The 13,694-nt window shown below is 52.2% G+C and overlaps 1 long non-coding RNA gene and 1 other non-coding gene across 4 annotated transcripts; both read left to right on the forward strand.

Moving 5' to 3' along the window:
• Positions 1 to 9,938: 9,938 nt before the first annotated feature.
• Positions 9,939 to 13,075, forward strand: LOC139597556 (uncharacterized). 3 transcript variants are annotated; one of them, XR_011681647.1, is made up of 4 exons: positions 9,939 to 10,296; positions 10,591 to 10,784; positions 11,377 to 11,576; positions 12,855 to 13,075. It is a non-coding gene; the product is annotated as an uncharacterized lncRNA (long non-coding RNA). The 3 variants fall into 3 exon arrangements; XR_011681646.1 differs by lacking the exon at positions 12,855 to 13,075 and adding an exon at positions 11,710 to 12,157; XR_011681645.1 differs by lacking the exon at positions 12,855 to 13,075 and having other exon boundaries at positions 9,941 to 10,296; positions 11,377 to 11,674.
• LOC139597974 (small nucleolar RNA SNORA74) lies at positions 11,032 to 11,234 on the forward strand. Its single transcript, XR_011681781.1, has one exon. It is a non-coding gene; the product is annotated as a small nucleolar RNA SNORA74 (small nucleolar RNA).
• Positions 13,076 to 13,694: the final 619 nt, after the last annotated feature.

Below are 13,694 nucleotides of genomic sequence, written 5' to 3' on the forward strand. Positions count from 1 at the left end.
TCTTTTAGTAGGTAATTGATGTTGATCACATCACTTAGCAGCAACTATAAAATGTGCTATTTAGATTGTAAAAGGATGGAGAAAAGGACTGAGCAGATAGGTAATTGATGAATCGCGGGCAGCATTGGTGGGAGGCAGCAGGAATCCTTCAGCTGCCTCTGTCTGCAGCTGCTCCTGGGCTTCCTTAGTGCCCAGGGCTTTAACAGGCACTGAGCCCCTGTCCCAGTCCCACAGCATTGCTCTGTCCTGGACAGCAGTGGAACAGGGCAACTGCTTTTCGTGGAATTGATCCTTCCTGGTTAAACCCTTCCTTTAAGCAATCCAGGTTTTCTTCCTGGAATTGATCCCTCCTGATTAAACCCCTTCCTTTAAGAAATCCAGATTTTCTTCATGGAGTTGATCCTTCCTGGTTAAACCCCTTCCTTTAAGGAATCCAGATTTTCTTCAGGAAAAGGTGTGTGGGTTTGCTCCCAGGACTGCCATGTGCTCGTCTGGAGCCACCAGGCTCCTCTCTTCTCAAGGCTGTTTGGCTTCTCCAGTAGCTCAGTTGTGGCAATGTGTCCCAAATTTGGTCACAACAGCTAAACAGTCCCAGACACATAATTGGACATTTAAGTCCACAAGCAAAATTAAGTCACGAGGTGTCAATGCTGTGAAGCCTCACAGTGCTGCCCTTGACAGGTAACTTAGTTTTTGGTGATATTTTCATACTAAAAGTACCTGCAAGTAGTTTTGGTTGGGGGAAGACCCAGAGACAAGCTATGGATGCTGTTTAACACAGCAAGGCAGAGACATCCAGAGGGTTCAGTTGCCCTTTTCCCTCTGGAAGGATGCCAGGATGAGCATGAGAGGTGTCTCTCCTGGGTACAAAGCAAACTCCACAGGCTGCAGGAGACTCTTGAGGTCACATTTCCAGGTGGCAGGTCCAGGCTTTGCACTTGCACCAAGATAGATGGATTTGTGGCCAGATAAGCCACTGCATTGAGTCCTACCAGCATTTTTAAGTGAAACACTTTTCCCCTTCAGCCTTTCCTTCCCCTGAACCCTTTTTGTGTGCTGTAGCAAATATGAGATGGAATTTGGGCTCCAGTGGGTGTAATTGCTGAACAGCCTGCCCTGGCCAGCCTCACCGCTGCCAGAGCTCTGCCCACAGCCACTTTCCTGCTGACACAATGAAATGCATTTTAACAGCCCAAGACATGAGTCATGACCCAGCCTGAGTTCAGAGCAGAGCAATTTTGGAGCACTTGTGACTCCAAAGAGGCCGGAGGGGAACCCTGGGCTTGAGATAGGACAGCATCACAGCTGCAGATTTTCCCCAGTCACTTTTTTAAATGCTTTTTCTCACCCATTTTGTGTGTTGGGACATGAAGACTATTGCAGGACCTGTTCTGCCATGTCAGCATCAGCCTCTCTGAATTGCTGTGAGAATCAGATGGGTCCATCTTGCAGCCTTTTATCACCACCAGCACAAATCCTACTTCATTCACTGCCAAAAAAAGAGACTCATCCAAGGGCTTTTGCCATCAGTCCCTCGGGGGCTCTGGAGCCATAAGTGGGATGCGATGAGCCCAGGGGCCATCCCTGCTCTAGAAGGGCTCTGCCGGCAGGGGTGCAGCTCGAGGTTCACCGGTGAGCTGCTGCCCATGCAGCCCTGGCAGAGCTCGGGGTCAGGCCTGCCGGGTGACAGCCCCTGACAGTCCCTCTGCTGTGACCCCGGGACAGCTCTGTCCAGGCACTAAAGGCTCAGCACCCACCGGGTGACAGCCCCTGACAGTCCCTCTGCCTTGTCCCCAGGACAGCTCTGTCCTGGCACAGCTCGGGGTCAGGCCTGCCGGGTGACAGCCCCTGACAGTCCCTCTGCCATGTCCCCAGGACAGTTCTGTCCCCGTGGGCGCTGCAGCTGCGGGGCGGAGGCTGGGCTGTGCCTGGGTGAGAGGGGCGATGCCGGGGGGCTGCCGCGTTTCAGCCCCGGTTATAACGGCGCCGGTCGGCACCGCCAGGTTCTTCACCGCATGCAGGGCCCCCCGGGCTGCCCTCGCTCGCTTCCGCCTGGTACCGGCTTTGGATGAAATCAGTGAAGCCAACACAGTGATCAATTCCCAGTGCTCTCCTCCGGACCCGGGCACAAATGAGGGGAAAGCAGGGAGGAGAATAAAGCCCGGAGTGAGGGCACAGGGACCTGCAGGTACAGGAGGAGTGTGAAGGGAAACTCAAGTTTTCAGTGCCATCAGCTGAACTGTGACCAGGCAGGGACAGCAACCCTAGGGACACTTTTCTAGAAGCCATCATGCCAAATGACCTGGGCAGGGGCCTTGATGGGTGCTCAAGCAGGGATTTGAGTGAAAAATTGGCCAGCACAGAGGGCCATGCAGGCAGCAAGGGGGCAGTTCAATCCCCTGCCTCCTCCCCATGGAACAGACACGCAGTCCTGGTTATCCCCCAGCAGAGTCAGACGCCCTTGGCCTGGAAGCAGTCAGTCCCTCCCAGGGCTGAAGGTTTCAGATCACTGGACAGCTGTGGGCAGCACCATCCCTGCCTCTCTGGCTGCCTCCCCCAGGAGCCACATCCTGGCTGCCACCTCCACATCACAGCACACTCAGGCTCAGGAGCAAGGGCAGGGGCAATTAATAAAACCTCTCCTAAGGTGGAAACACAAGACCACCCATCTCAGCAGTGACACACCACTAAAGGAGAGGGGATGGTTATGAGCCATTATTCCCTGCACAAATGGGCTTTAAATCATCATCCGTCACCAGGACCCAGCACTGGATGTTCCAAAGGTGTCCAGCAAAGCCTTTGTGGCTCCTTTCCACCATGGCATGGGTGACCACAGTGCCCATCACCTGGAGATCCTTACGGAGCCTCCACACCCACACTCTGCTGCTGCTCTGGGAAGAAATCAGCCCTGTCAAAAATCAGCAAGACCAAATGTGCTGCTTTGGGGTCTCAGGTCCATCTCCCTGGGGTGGGATCGATCACAGGAGGAGAGGGCTCCCCATCTGCCCCACTCCTCCTGGCCTGGCAGGGGAATTGGGTTGTTATGAAGCAGCAGTGCAGGAATTGAAAGCCTTTTTCCTTCTGGAAGCCCTTGAGGCTGCCAGTCTCAGCTGAGCCGCCACTTGCCAACAGTTTTTCATTTCTTCTCTGTTTGATCTAAACTTTCCATTGGGCTCCTCATCCATCTGAGCTGCTATGATAAATATGGAAATAAAGAGGCATTTACAGCCCCTCTCTTGGGGTGGTTCTGTGTATAAACAAGCTGTGCTCACAACAACCTCCTCTCCACAGTGCTGGTTCAGGAGCAGCAGGGTCTGTCCAGGACTCAGTGGGCTGAAGGATTTGGGGGAAATCCCTGGGGTCACTGTGGGGAGAAAACTACAGCAAAAGGGATGGGGAAAGCAAGACCCACAGGGACTTCTGTAAAGGACTAGAAGGGAAAGAGCAACAGCTGAAGAGCTGGATGTGGAAGTATGAAGAAAGGCTTTAATTTGCACAGAATCTCTTAATCCATTAATCACAGGGACATTTGTGTATGAAAACCTCCCTCTCGTTTAATACTATCTCAGTTTTGTCCAAGAAGGTAATAACTGTTTGGCAGGGGAGTGGGAGGGGCGAGGTGGGATAGGTAAAGGCCATGGGCTTGTTTCCAGGGAGAGAAGATCAGCCATTAACAGTGTGGAGCCAGCACAGGGATGAGCAGCCATGAAAAGCACTGGACATGGCAGCCCAGGAGTCACAGTGGCACTGGGGACACCAGTCCCCTGAAGGAGGATGCCCCAGTGCCTCTTGGCTCTCTGGAGGTTGCCTGCAAAGGCTGGACGAACTTGCCTGGGTGCCTGGAAGAGAGGGTTTGGAGATTTAAGAGCAGACTGACATCTTCCCTTCCCCTCCACCACAGTCCCTTCATCTCCATTCACACTGCTCCAATGTTCCTTTCCTTGCTCCACAGAGCTGGATTGTGAGGATCATCCTGGAGGCAGGGGGAAGCTCTGGCAGCATAGCATGGACTGATCCATCCCCTGATCTTCACCTGATGCTTCTCTCAGGTTTAACCTGTTCTGCTTTAATCCCGCGTTCTTTCCCAGCAAAGCCAGCCTTGCACCAGACCAGCCAAAGTCTCCCCATGTCCCATGATGGTCCCACAGACCTCAGAATTCCCTGCCAGCCAGTGGGTGAACATAATATCTACAAACCCAGCTGCCTTCCTGGAGCTGTTACCTGTGTTCCTCAAGGGAGGAAAATAGGAAAAATTAGTATGCAGCTTCTTCCTTGAGAAATCAATGCGATCTCAACTCACGGTGAAGTTCCCTGACTGTTAGAGATGCTGCACTGGTAAAAACTAACCCTCAGAGGAGAAAGGGTGGGAAAAAAAGAAAGAAAAATAAATTCCAGTGACTAGACAAGTCTAAAATGTTGCAGAAGGCTAAACTACCAGGGCTGGGGCTTGTTTGGAAGTCCCAGAGTGGAGAGGGCTGTGCAGTCCAGCTGTTTATCACCCCTCCAAGAATCAGCTGTAATTGTTAATTCTAATTAGAGCTGTTGGGTAAAAATGTAATCAAGAGTTTCCATTAGGAAAAAAAAAAAAAAAGACATTTCATCTAAATTAAAAATTTTGTTTTTTAAGAAAGGGGGTAAACGTTGAAAATTTTGTAACAACTCATTTCAGCATTTTCAAGATGAAAAGGGATGTATTTTTGCTGTGAAATGCATCATCAATTCAAATGTGTTTTATCTTACAGTCTGAAGAGCAAAAAATAGTTTTCAAATCAAAGCAAAAATGGTATTTTTAGGCATTTTCTTTAAAAAAGCCTATCTGGAGGTTTCTGTCCTAATTAAGAATGATTATTGGTTTTCTTTTTTTCTTAATGGAATAAGCTGTTCCTAGTTAGCTCTGCTCTAAAACACTGGGTTGATGTGCCCATTCATCTGTCCCCAGCACCTGACCCCAGGGCTGTGCTCACACCACCCCACTCTGTGTGTCAGCACTGCCTGAAATCCCTGGGATTTGAGTCAGGCTTTATAAAACTCACAGAACTAAAGCAAATTCCTTGCTGCCAGGAGACCTGGTGGGGCACTGGAAGGACACAGGTGTGCTTGGTGGGCCTTGTGCAGGTCTGAATTCCTAAGGCAGGCTGATTGCCCACACTCGGGCAAGGCAGCTGCAACCCCCTCTTGTACGTTTGATCCTGTGGTTGATGCCATGGGATTGCCACAGATCCCAGCAGGGGTTTGCATCCTGGGGGATCCTCTCCACACGATTAGCAGATCACATTTATGACACTGAGACAGTGGCTTAGGATCTGGTAGATGAATAGCAGAGCTTGTGGTTTGTGATCTGTCCTCTGGTTAGGAGCACTGAAGGAGAGGACAGAAAAGAAGGGGGTTAAATAGGAGCTGGGAGTAGAAGGCGACACCAGGGAAGGAGACTGGGCCAGGGAGAAGCTCAGAAGGAGGAGAGGAGGGTGCAAGAGGAAGGGAGCAAAGCTCAAGGGCTCTGCCAGAGATGAAATGGAAAAAGAAATTGCTGTGCAGCAGTTTCAGCCCAGAACAGAGAGAGCTGCACGGGCTCCTCGAGCTGCCCGAGGGCATTTTGAACAACAAAACCAGCAAGCTCTGACAGGGCCAGGAGACCCAGGCAGGAGTGAAGGGGGGAATGGACAGAGGAGCTGCAGGGTCCCACAGGCAGGGCACGCTCCCGTCCAGCCACATCCAGAGTGGCACTGCCCTTGCTGCTGGTGCACCACCCCTCTGGCAGGCTGATTGGGGTTATGTAACCCTTCCCCACTGCTCTTTCCTCCAACCAAGTGAGGTTGCTGCTCCAGCTCCCTGTAAGGGAATGCCTGAGCAGCCTTTCCCCGAGCTGCCCAGAGGGGCACAGCCAGCCCCAGCCTCTGAGGCAGCTGAGCAGCAGATCCTGCCCCACTGCCTCCCCTGGGGAGCTGTGCTGGCAGAGCTGCCACCCTGGACATGGCACCAAGCCCCGGTGGGAGGCTGCAGGCCCTTGGCCAGGGAAGGAGATGGATGGATCATGGGTTCTTCCTGCAGGGAGCAACTGGTGGGTGAAGCCTGGAGCACCCACTCATAACGTGGGAGCAGACACAGGGGATAACACACTGCACCAGTGCTTTATGCACCTAACTCAAAATAAGCTTTCTTTTTAAAAAACATATCTAAGAAGAATGACCTTTCTCTTTTCTTTATTTTTTTGTTATTATTTTGAAGTTATAAATTTCGAAGTTATAAATTACTGAAAGACTTCTCACTACTCTCCCAAATAATTCTCAGGCAAAGAAAAGGCAGTTCTACCTTCAACACTGCTTTGTAACAAAATGAGTCAGATTCATTTTGCTCATGATTTGCCCTTGGCTCCTTTTGTCCATGTCTTAAACTACATCCTGGCTCGGTCTGATTAGCAGTGTCTCCTCGGAGGCAGAGGAGGCCCTGCAAGAGCCCGAGGTATTGCAGGTCAAGATTAAAGTGCTCTGCATGCCATTCACTGTCAAAACTATAACTGGCTTAACTCAGTGCAATTAGATGGCTCAGAGGTTACGGAGTAACAGCAGTAGTGTTTCAGTGCAGCTGATTAAAGCACAGCCCTGGCATTAAAGGATGTGATTAAATGGCAGTGTCAGGGCTGAGACCTGGCGGAAGAGCTCAGCAGGCAGGGTTAAATCCACAGCTTCTTCTGGGGTTGGACACCCCAGGGCCTGGAAAAGATCTCCAAGTATCAGCTGAGCCAGCTCAGCTTTTAGGTCTGGAATGCCATCTTGTGATGGCAGTGGGGAAGTGGAAATGGCCCCTCTGTGGAGTCAGAGGAGATGATGGAATTACAGAATGGGTTGGGTCAGAAGAGACCATAAAAATAATTTTATTCCTCCCCCTGCCATGGCAGGAACACCTCCCACTGTCCCAGGCTGCTCCAAGCCCTGTCCAACCTGGCCTTGGGCACTGCCAGGGATCCAGGGGCAGCCACAGCTTCCCTGGGCAACCTGTGCCAGGGCCTGCCCACCCTCCCAGGAAACAATTCCTTCCTACTATCCCATCCAGCTCTGCCCTCTGGCAGTGGGAGCCATTCCCTGCGTCCTGTCCCTCCATCCCTTGTCCCCAGTCCCTTTCCAGCTCTCCTGGAGCCCCTTCAGGCCCTGGAAGGGGCTCTCCCTGGATCCTTCTTTTGTACAGGGAAGCACCCCCAGCTCTCCCAGCCTGGCTCCATGGGAGATGCGCTCCAATCCTGGGAGCATCTCCATGGCCTCTCTGGACTTGCTCCAATAGCTCCAGGTCCTTCTGATGCTGGAGCAGCTCTGCAGGGGGATCTCACAAGGGCAGAGTAGAGGGGGACCATCCCCCCCTCACCTGCTCCCCACTCATCTGGGTGCAGCCCAGCACAAGGGAGTTTCTGGGCTGCCACTGTTGGCTCATGTCCAGCTTTTCATCCATGATATCCTCCAAGTCCTTCTTTGCTGGTCAATGAGCTCTTCTCCCAGTCTGTGCTCATGTGTGGGGTATCCCTGACCTGAGTGCAGCACCTCAAAGAGGAAAAGGCACCATCGAGGCCATGGCTGCCCTGCCACCTCTGCTGTGTGGGAGCCGAGCAAGGCCAGTGTCACTCATAGGGCAGTGCAAACACCAACACCCACGAGGTGTCATCATCACAGTCCCCATCCATGACAGACACCAGGGGCATAAAAGTTCTTCTCACCAGAGCCTGAACGTGCTTGGCCGTGGGGCTGGAGGTGACCACCATGGTAAATGATGATGTACATCCACAAATCTTTCCTTCCATAGGTTTACTGAATTTTCTTCCTCTTCCCATGGTACTACTCTGTCTTTTTCTCCAGTGACGGACAGTGTGGCCAAATGGTGTTGAGCCAAAATCTGATTGGTACAGAAGGATCACAGTACCAACCCTGCAGTGCCAGAGGTGAGCAGTGATGTGGGGCAGGCAGCGCCCCCTGGGCACAGGAGTGTTCAGGGCTGAGGTGACAGTAAAGGATCTCTCTTGCTGCCAGAGAAGCTGCAGACATCAGCTACGTGGGGGATGTCCCACCCCAGGCTTGGAGCACATGTCTTTTGAAGCACTACAGCTCCATGCCAGTGCAGATCTCTTGAGTGGATGCACTGTGCCAGCAGACAGTGCTCATGTCCTGGTTTAACCCATCCTGCTAATTTATGGGAGCAAAGTCACTCAGATGTGATTCCTCCTTTACGCTGTAACTGAACATTCACTCGACAGAGGTTACCCAGGCTTCTGGAGCCTGTTGAGTTGCTTTGAACACAAGCTGCAGGGCTGTGCTGGGATGCAGGGAGCTCAGGGGAGGCTGTGTCTAGACTAGAGGAACTCTCCTGAAGGCTTGCTGGGCTTTTGTTTTGTAGTAACTCATATCTCTAATCTGGCTTGGAACAAAGCATCTCAGTCCTTTCAGGCCCTGCCACAACACTTGCAGGAGAAAAGGAGGCTCTGTTTAGTGGTCAGCAAGCCAAGATGAACAACAGGGACTGGCTGCAACTAATGCAGAGAGCACATTCCTGTGACAGGAAAGGGCTTCACCCCCGTGGCAGAGCTGTGTTTCATCTGGTTTGATGCTTTTCACCCAAACTCCACAAATGATGTGCAGGCCATTGTTTGAGCCCCCCTCCAAGGCCAGCAGGCAGAGGAAAAGCTGTGCACACAGAGGGAATCTATACTGGGAAGTGAGAGACTGGTCCTGGCACTGAGAGTTGCTGAGTTCTGGTATTTGGCATTCAGGAAGCTTTTGAAGTATCTCCCCAATCGTGCTGAAAATGTCTTATTAAAAGAGACAAAGCACATTAATTTGGGCCCCATGCTGTGCTAATGAATTAAACAGTTCCAAACTGAAGCTGTGGCTAAGGGTCTTGGCAGAGTCATCATCCATCCCTGTGTGGGCACGTGCCCTTGGCTATGGGCAGCAAGACCCCCAGGAACAAGAGCATGAAGTGTTCTGTGTCTGCTCTTACCTGTCTCTCCCCCAGACAGGCTTTGCTGTGCTGCACTGGGCATAGCTGGAAAACCTGTTCCTCACCAGGTTCATCACTGACAGGAGAAGCACTGACCTCCTTCTGCTCAGCACCAGCGTCTCTTCCTGCACACAGCTGTGTCCTGGGCACAACGAGCCCAGAGCTACCCAGGACAAGGCAGGATCAGGCCGAGCTGGGGAGGAGCACCCCACATCCAGGAAGAATAGCTGCCTGCCTTGGGCTGAAAATAAACCATGAAACATTTGAAGAAGACAGAGCTGGAGTGGATGATTGCCTGAGGCAAGGCACAGCTCCAGCTGAGTTCATTGCTGAGCTCTGAGAGCCTAAGCACATGAGGAGCATGGGGGAGGGATGCCAGGCTTTCTGGAAAGGCCTTGAAGTGTCTCAGTGTAGCACTAAGCCCAGAGAAAAACTTCCTTTGAATGAATCCCCAGCGAGGGAGGTCACAGTTACACTGCTGTGCCCTGACATGGATACACAGAGCACTGGGCTGATGTTAAGGCATCCTTCCCTGATGTGGAGGCCAGGGAAGGTGTGGAATTGTGCTTCTCCCAGCAAGGCACTTGGCAGCACCACAACTTTTTCTCTGCTTATTTCAGGGCTGGATTTTTGTTGCTGGCAGCTGTTTCTGAGCTGACACTTCTACCTCTTGTACCCGAAGTGGGACACATCAGGGGCAAGCAGAGGCAGCTCACCAGCCCTCTGCTTCCCATGAGCTGGTGCTTGAGTTCAGTTCTCCCAGCTCCACAGATCGTGTTTCTGCTCTGGCTCTGTCAGGGACGCTGGAAGTGTCCAAGACCAGGTCGGACGGGAATTGGAGCAACCTAGGATAGTGGAAGGTGTCCCTGCCCATGGCAGGGAGTGGGACGAGACGATCTTTAAAGGCCCTCCCTGTGACTGATTATCGAGGGTTTTCCCCGCCCCGGGGGGAGCGGCCGAGGCGAGCGGGGCGGTGCCTGTGGAATCACCTCGGCAGCGCGGCACGGCCTCCTCCCTTTGAGCCCCTGCCGCCATGAGGGCAAGGAGCGGCTCTGGCGGGCTGGGCTCCCTCGCCATGAGGGCAAGGAGCGGCTCTGGCGGGCTGGGCTCCCTCGCCATGAGGGCGAGGAGCGGCTCTGGCGGGCTGGGCTCCCTCGCCATGAGGGCAAGGAGCGGCTCTGGCGGGCTGGGCTCCCTCGCCATGAGGGCGAGGAGCGGCTCTGGCGGGTTGAGCTCCTTCAGCTCGCCGCCATGAGGGCCAGGAGCGGCTCTGGTGAACCGAGCTCCCTCGCCATGAGGGGCCGCCGCCGCCATGAGGTGAGGGGGGTACAGGGCACGGAGTGGCGGCGGCAGCGGGGCTGGACACCGGGGCTCCGGGGAAGGAATGCGCCATCTGAAGCACTTTCTCTTATTTAGCTGTTCAGCCGGCAAGCGCTGCAGCCCGCGGTGCCCAGGACTAGGGTGTTGCTCGGCTGTGCATTAATTCCTCAGCCTTTCGCTCGGGGTGCTGGCTTTTGTTCTCTGCCACAAGCAAGGCCGCTGCTGTTGAGTTTTGTGAATACAGATGGAACTAATGGATTATTTGCGATGTTTCTGCTGTCCTCTCTGTAGGCCTTCAGCCGATGACCGATCGCGGTGAGCCGCAGCTGGGGCCGGCCTGGAGCCGCCCGAAGGTGCAGCCCTGAGGTGGCCCGACCCTGAGCTGTGCTGTGCTGGGACAGCCGGGGAGGCTCTCCGGGAGAGCAGATGTGAAGGGATAACCTGCCCGTGAGACACAGCGAGAGCTCTGGAGCCACGTGGGTGAGGTGTGACCGTGAGCCATCGAGGGCAAATGGGCAAAAATGTTTTGCTGTCTTAGAATTAACTAAAAAGCCTCTGCTGGCTCCTATGTTAGCCTCAGGTCTTCAGGATGGAAATAACATGGTTTATCCAGCAATAAGTTTAGCTTATCTATTCCTCTTGCTGGATGAAGCCTTAATGAGAGTAGGCATCAGAAAAATGTCTCCACGTTTTTTCTGCCCTGTAAACCCCCAGTTTTGGGGTTTTTTTTCTCCCAGCAGTAGTCAGCTGCCCAGGGCTGCTCAGTGCCTGTGCCAGTGTTATGCTGCTGGGAGAGAAAGGTGCTGCTGAGCTTTCCTGGCACCAGTGAGGCCGTCCTGGTGCTCAGTGGTGCCAGGTTTTGGCAGCACTCTGCATGCCCGAGAGTGGAGTAACTCCTGCCCGTGGAGTTAAAACCTAGATTGGATGCAGACAACACACAGAAAATAAAAAATTCTGTTGCAGATATTTTAATGTGCATCTTTCATATAAAAATGCATGTCAGTTAATTAACTGGTCAGTGCTAAGGGTTGAATAGGAGTCCTCTTTTCAACTTTCTTTATTGGGTTTTTATTACAGGTAAGCTGTTGGTGTGGGGCTTGCTGGAACAGCAGGGGTGGTCAGAAGTAAAGCTGTTGATGCTGCTTCGAAGATCCTTGTTTGAAAGGTGAAGATCCTCCAGGAAACCTGGAGCCCACGGTTTAAACGGGGCAGATGGAGAATTTGTTTTCAGAATGTGGATGAAGGAATTGGAAATATCAGCAGTGGTTTGGGGCAAGGTATAACAAGAATTATGTGTACAATTTATTGTTAATCTCCTCTCATTGCTTGTTGGAAATACATTTTTACATGACCTCAATTAAACGTATTTATATTTCAGCTTGCTCAGTTTACTTTTCATTATCTTACAAGGCTGTTGGGTGCAGGAGGATTTCAGAATGGAGACTGGAGAGGCTGTAGTGAGGCACCAGCTCTCATCCCTAGGCCTGGGGGGAAGTGAAGCCCACAAAGGAAGGTTGGAAAAGGCTGATGAATATGTAAAATACATCAGAACTGGTGGGGAGGAGCAAGATGACCGAGGGCTTCAGACAAAAATGGTATTTAAATGCAAAAGTTGGAACAAAAGGAGTGTTGCTCTCCAGATGAGAGTTGGAGCCCTTTGGATTCCTTGCAGTCTTCTAAGAAACCCGGGTTTGTGAAATAATCCAGACTCCTTAAATGTCCCTGACACTGTTAGTTCAGCCATGAGCCCTTCTGCCAGCTGAATATCCAGAGCTTTGAATGTACAGTTTTTGTACTGCACATGGGAATATTTGTGAAAATCCTAACTATTGGGAAATAAAGGTTATTCCTTGTTGAAGCCTGAGTTCTATTGTTTCTGTAGGAACAAATCCTACCTGCAAAATTAACCAGGGGTTTCCCCATGGATTTATGTTGTGCCCAGCAATTTTCCTCTTTCCCAGGGCTGGGCACCTGCTGCCCTTAAGGTTGGAGGTCCTGCCTGCTGGCAGCCAAGGAACACTCACTGTGTCAGGGGGCTCTGCTGCTGGAGCAGGTATTCCCAAAAGTGGCAAAAAATGGGAAATATGGGCTCTTCCCAATATCCCATCCATCCCTGCCCTCCGGCACTGGGAGCCATTCCCTGTGTCCTGTCCCTCCATCCCTTGTCCCCAGTCTCTCTCCAGGTTTCCTGGGGCTCCTTCAGGCCCTGCAAGGCCACCCTGAGGTCCCCCCAAAGCTTCTCCTGTGCAGGTGAACGATGGCAGCTGTGCCAGCCTTTCCTCCCAGCAGAGCTGCTCCATCCCTCTGCTCATCCTGGAGCCTCCTCTGGCCTGGCTCCAGCAGCTCCAGCTCCTGCCTGTGCTGGGCCAGGGCTGGGGCAGCTCTGCAGGTGGGAAATCACCAGAGCACAGGGACACATCACAGGGTGATGCCTCAGGTTTTAGCTTTTATATTTTTCAGATTCTATTCTGCTTTAGTGTGTAAGTCTGGGCTTCATATGAGGGGATGGTGAGCTCTCTTCACAGAGCGGCGAGACAAAACAATTCCTTCTCTAGGTGGGGACCAAGGACAGCCAATCCAGATCTCAGGCCTAAGAACACAAACAACGTGGACTGAAGAGAGAAAAACAAGAAGGATGGGATTGCATGGGCTGAAGCTGGAATTGGACAATGAACTCCAATATGCTAACGGATCAAAAGTTATAAAAGGGTGAGACCCCATGACCTGTCGTCCCTTTTGTGCTCATTTTGGGTTGCGCTGCCCAAGGTGGATCTATTTGAGGCCTCTTAATAAATCCCTACTTTATTCTTTAGCTCAGTCTAGTCTCTGTTCTAGGTCAGCCTTCACAAGGCAGCACAGGGACAGAATCCCCCCTGCCCTGCTGCCTGCACTGGAGCTCAGCCCAGGGCATGGGGTGGGGTTCTGGAGCGTGTCCAGCTTCCAGCTTTGTGCACAACTCAGAAATAAAAAATAGGGATGTCCTGAAGGTTCTCCAGTGGTCAGCACAAGCACAGGGTCTGGAGCTTGGGGTGTCCCCTCTGCAGGCAGGGGACAGTAAGCACCGTGCAGCTCCTTCTGCAGCACACAGCTGATCAGTAAAGGTCAGAATGAGTCACCTTGGACCTGCTCTGCTACCCTGAGTGCAGGACAGCAAAGGGAATTGGGAGAGAACCCATGAGGTCCAGGACTGGCAGTGAAATAAAGCCAGGAAATGGAGCAGGACCTGCATTCATTCTTGAGAAATGACAACGTGATTTATGGTTCTGTTTAGGAGAACCATACATTTTGCAATCTATATATGACTTCTGCTAGGCAAAAGTGGCTGGATTGCTTTACATTTGTTCTGCTTTTACTGCTCTGCAGCACCACAGCACAGGAAGATTGTTAACTGAGAT

The sequence above is a fragment of the Agelaius tricolor genome, unplaced genomic scaffold, assembly GCF_023055355.1.
Source record: "Agelaius tricolor isolate 1412-34295 unplaced genomic scaffold, bAgeTri1.0.p SCAF_18, whole genome shotgun sequence".
NCBI classification, from domain to species: domain Eukaryota; kingdom Metazoa; phylum Chordata; class Aves; order Passeriformes; family Icteridae; genus Agelaius; species Agelaius tricolor.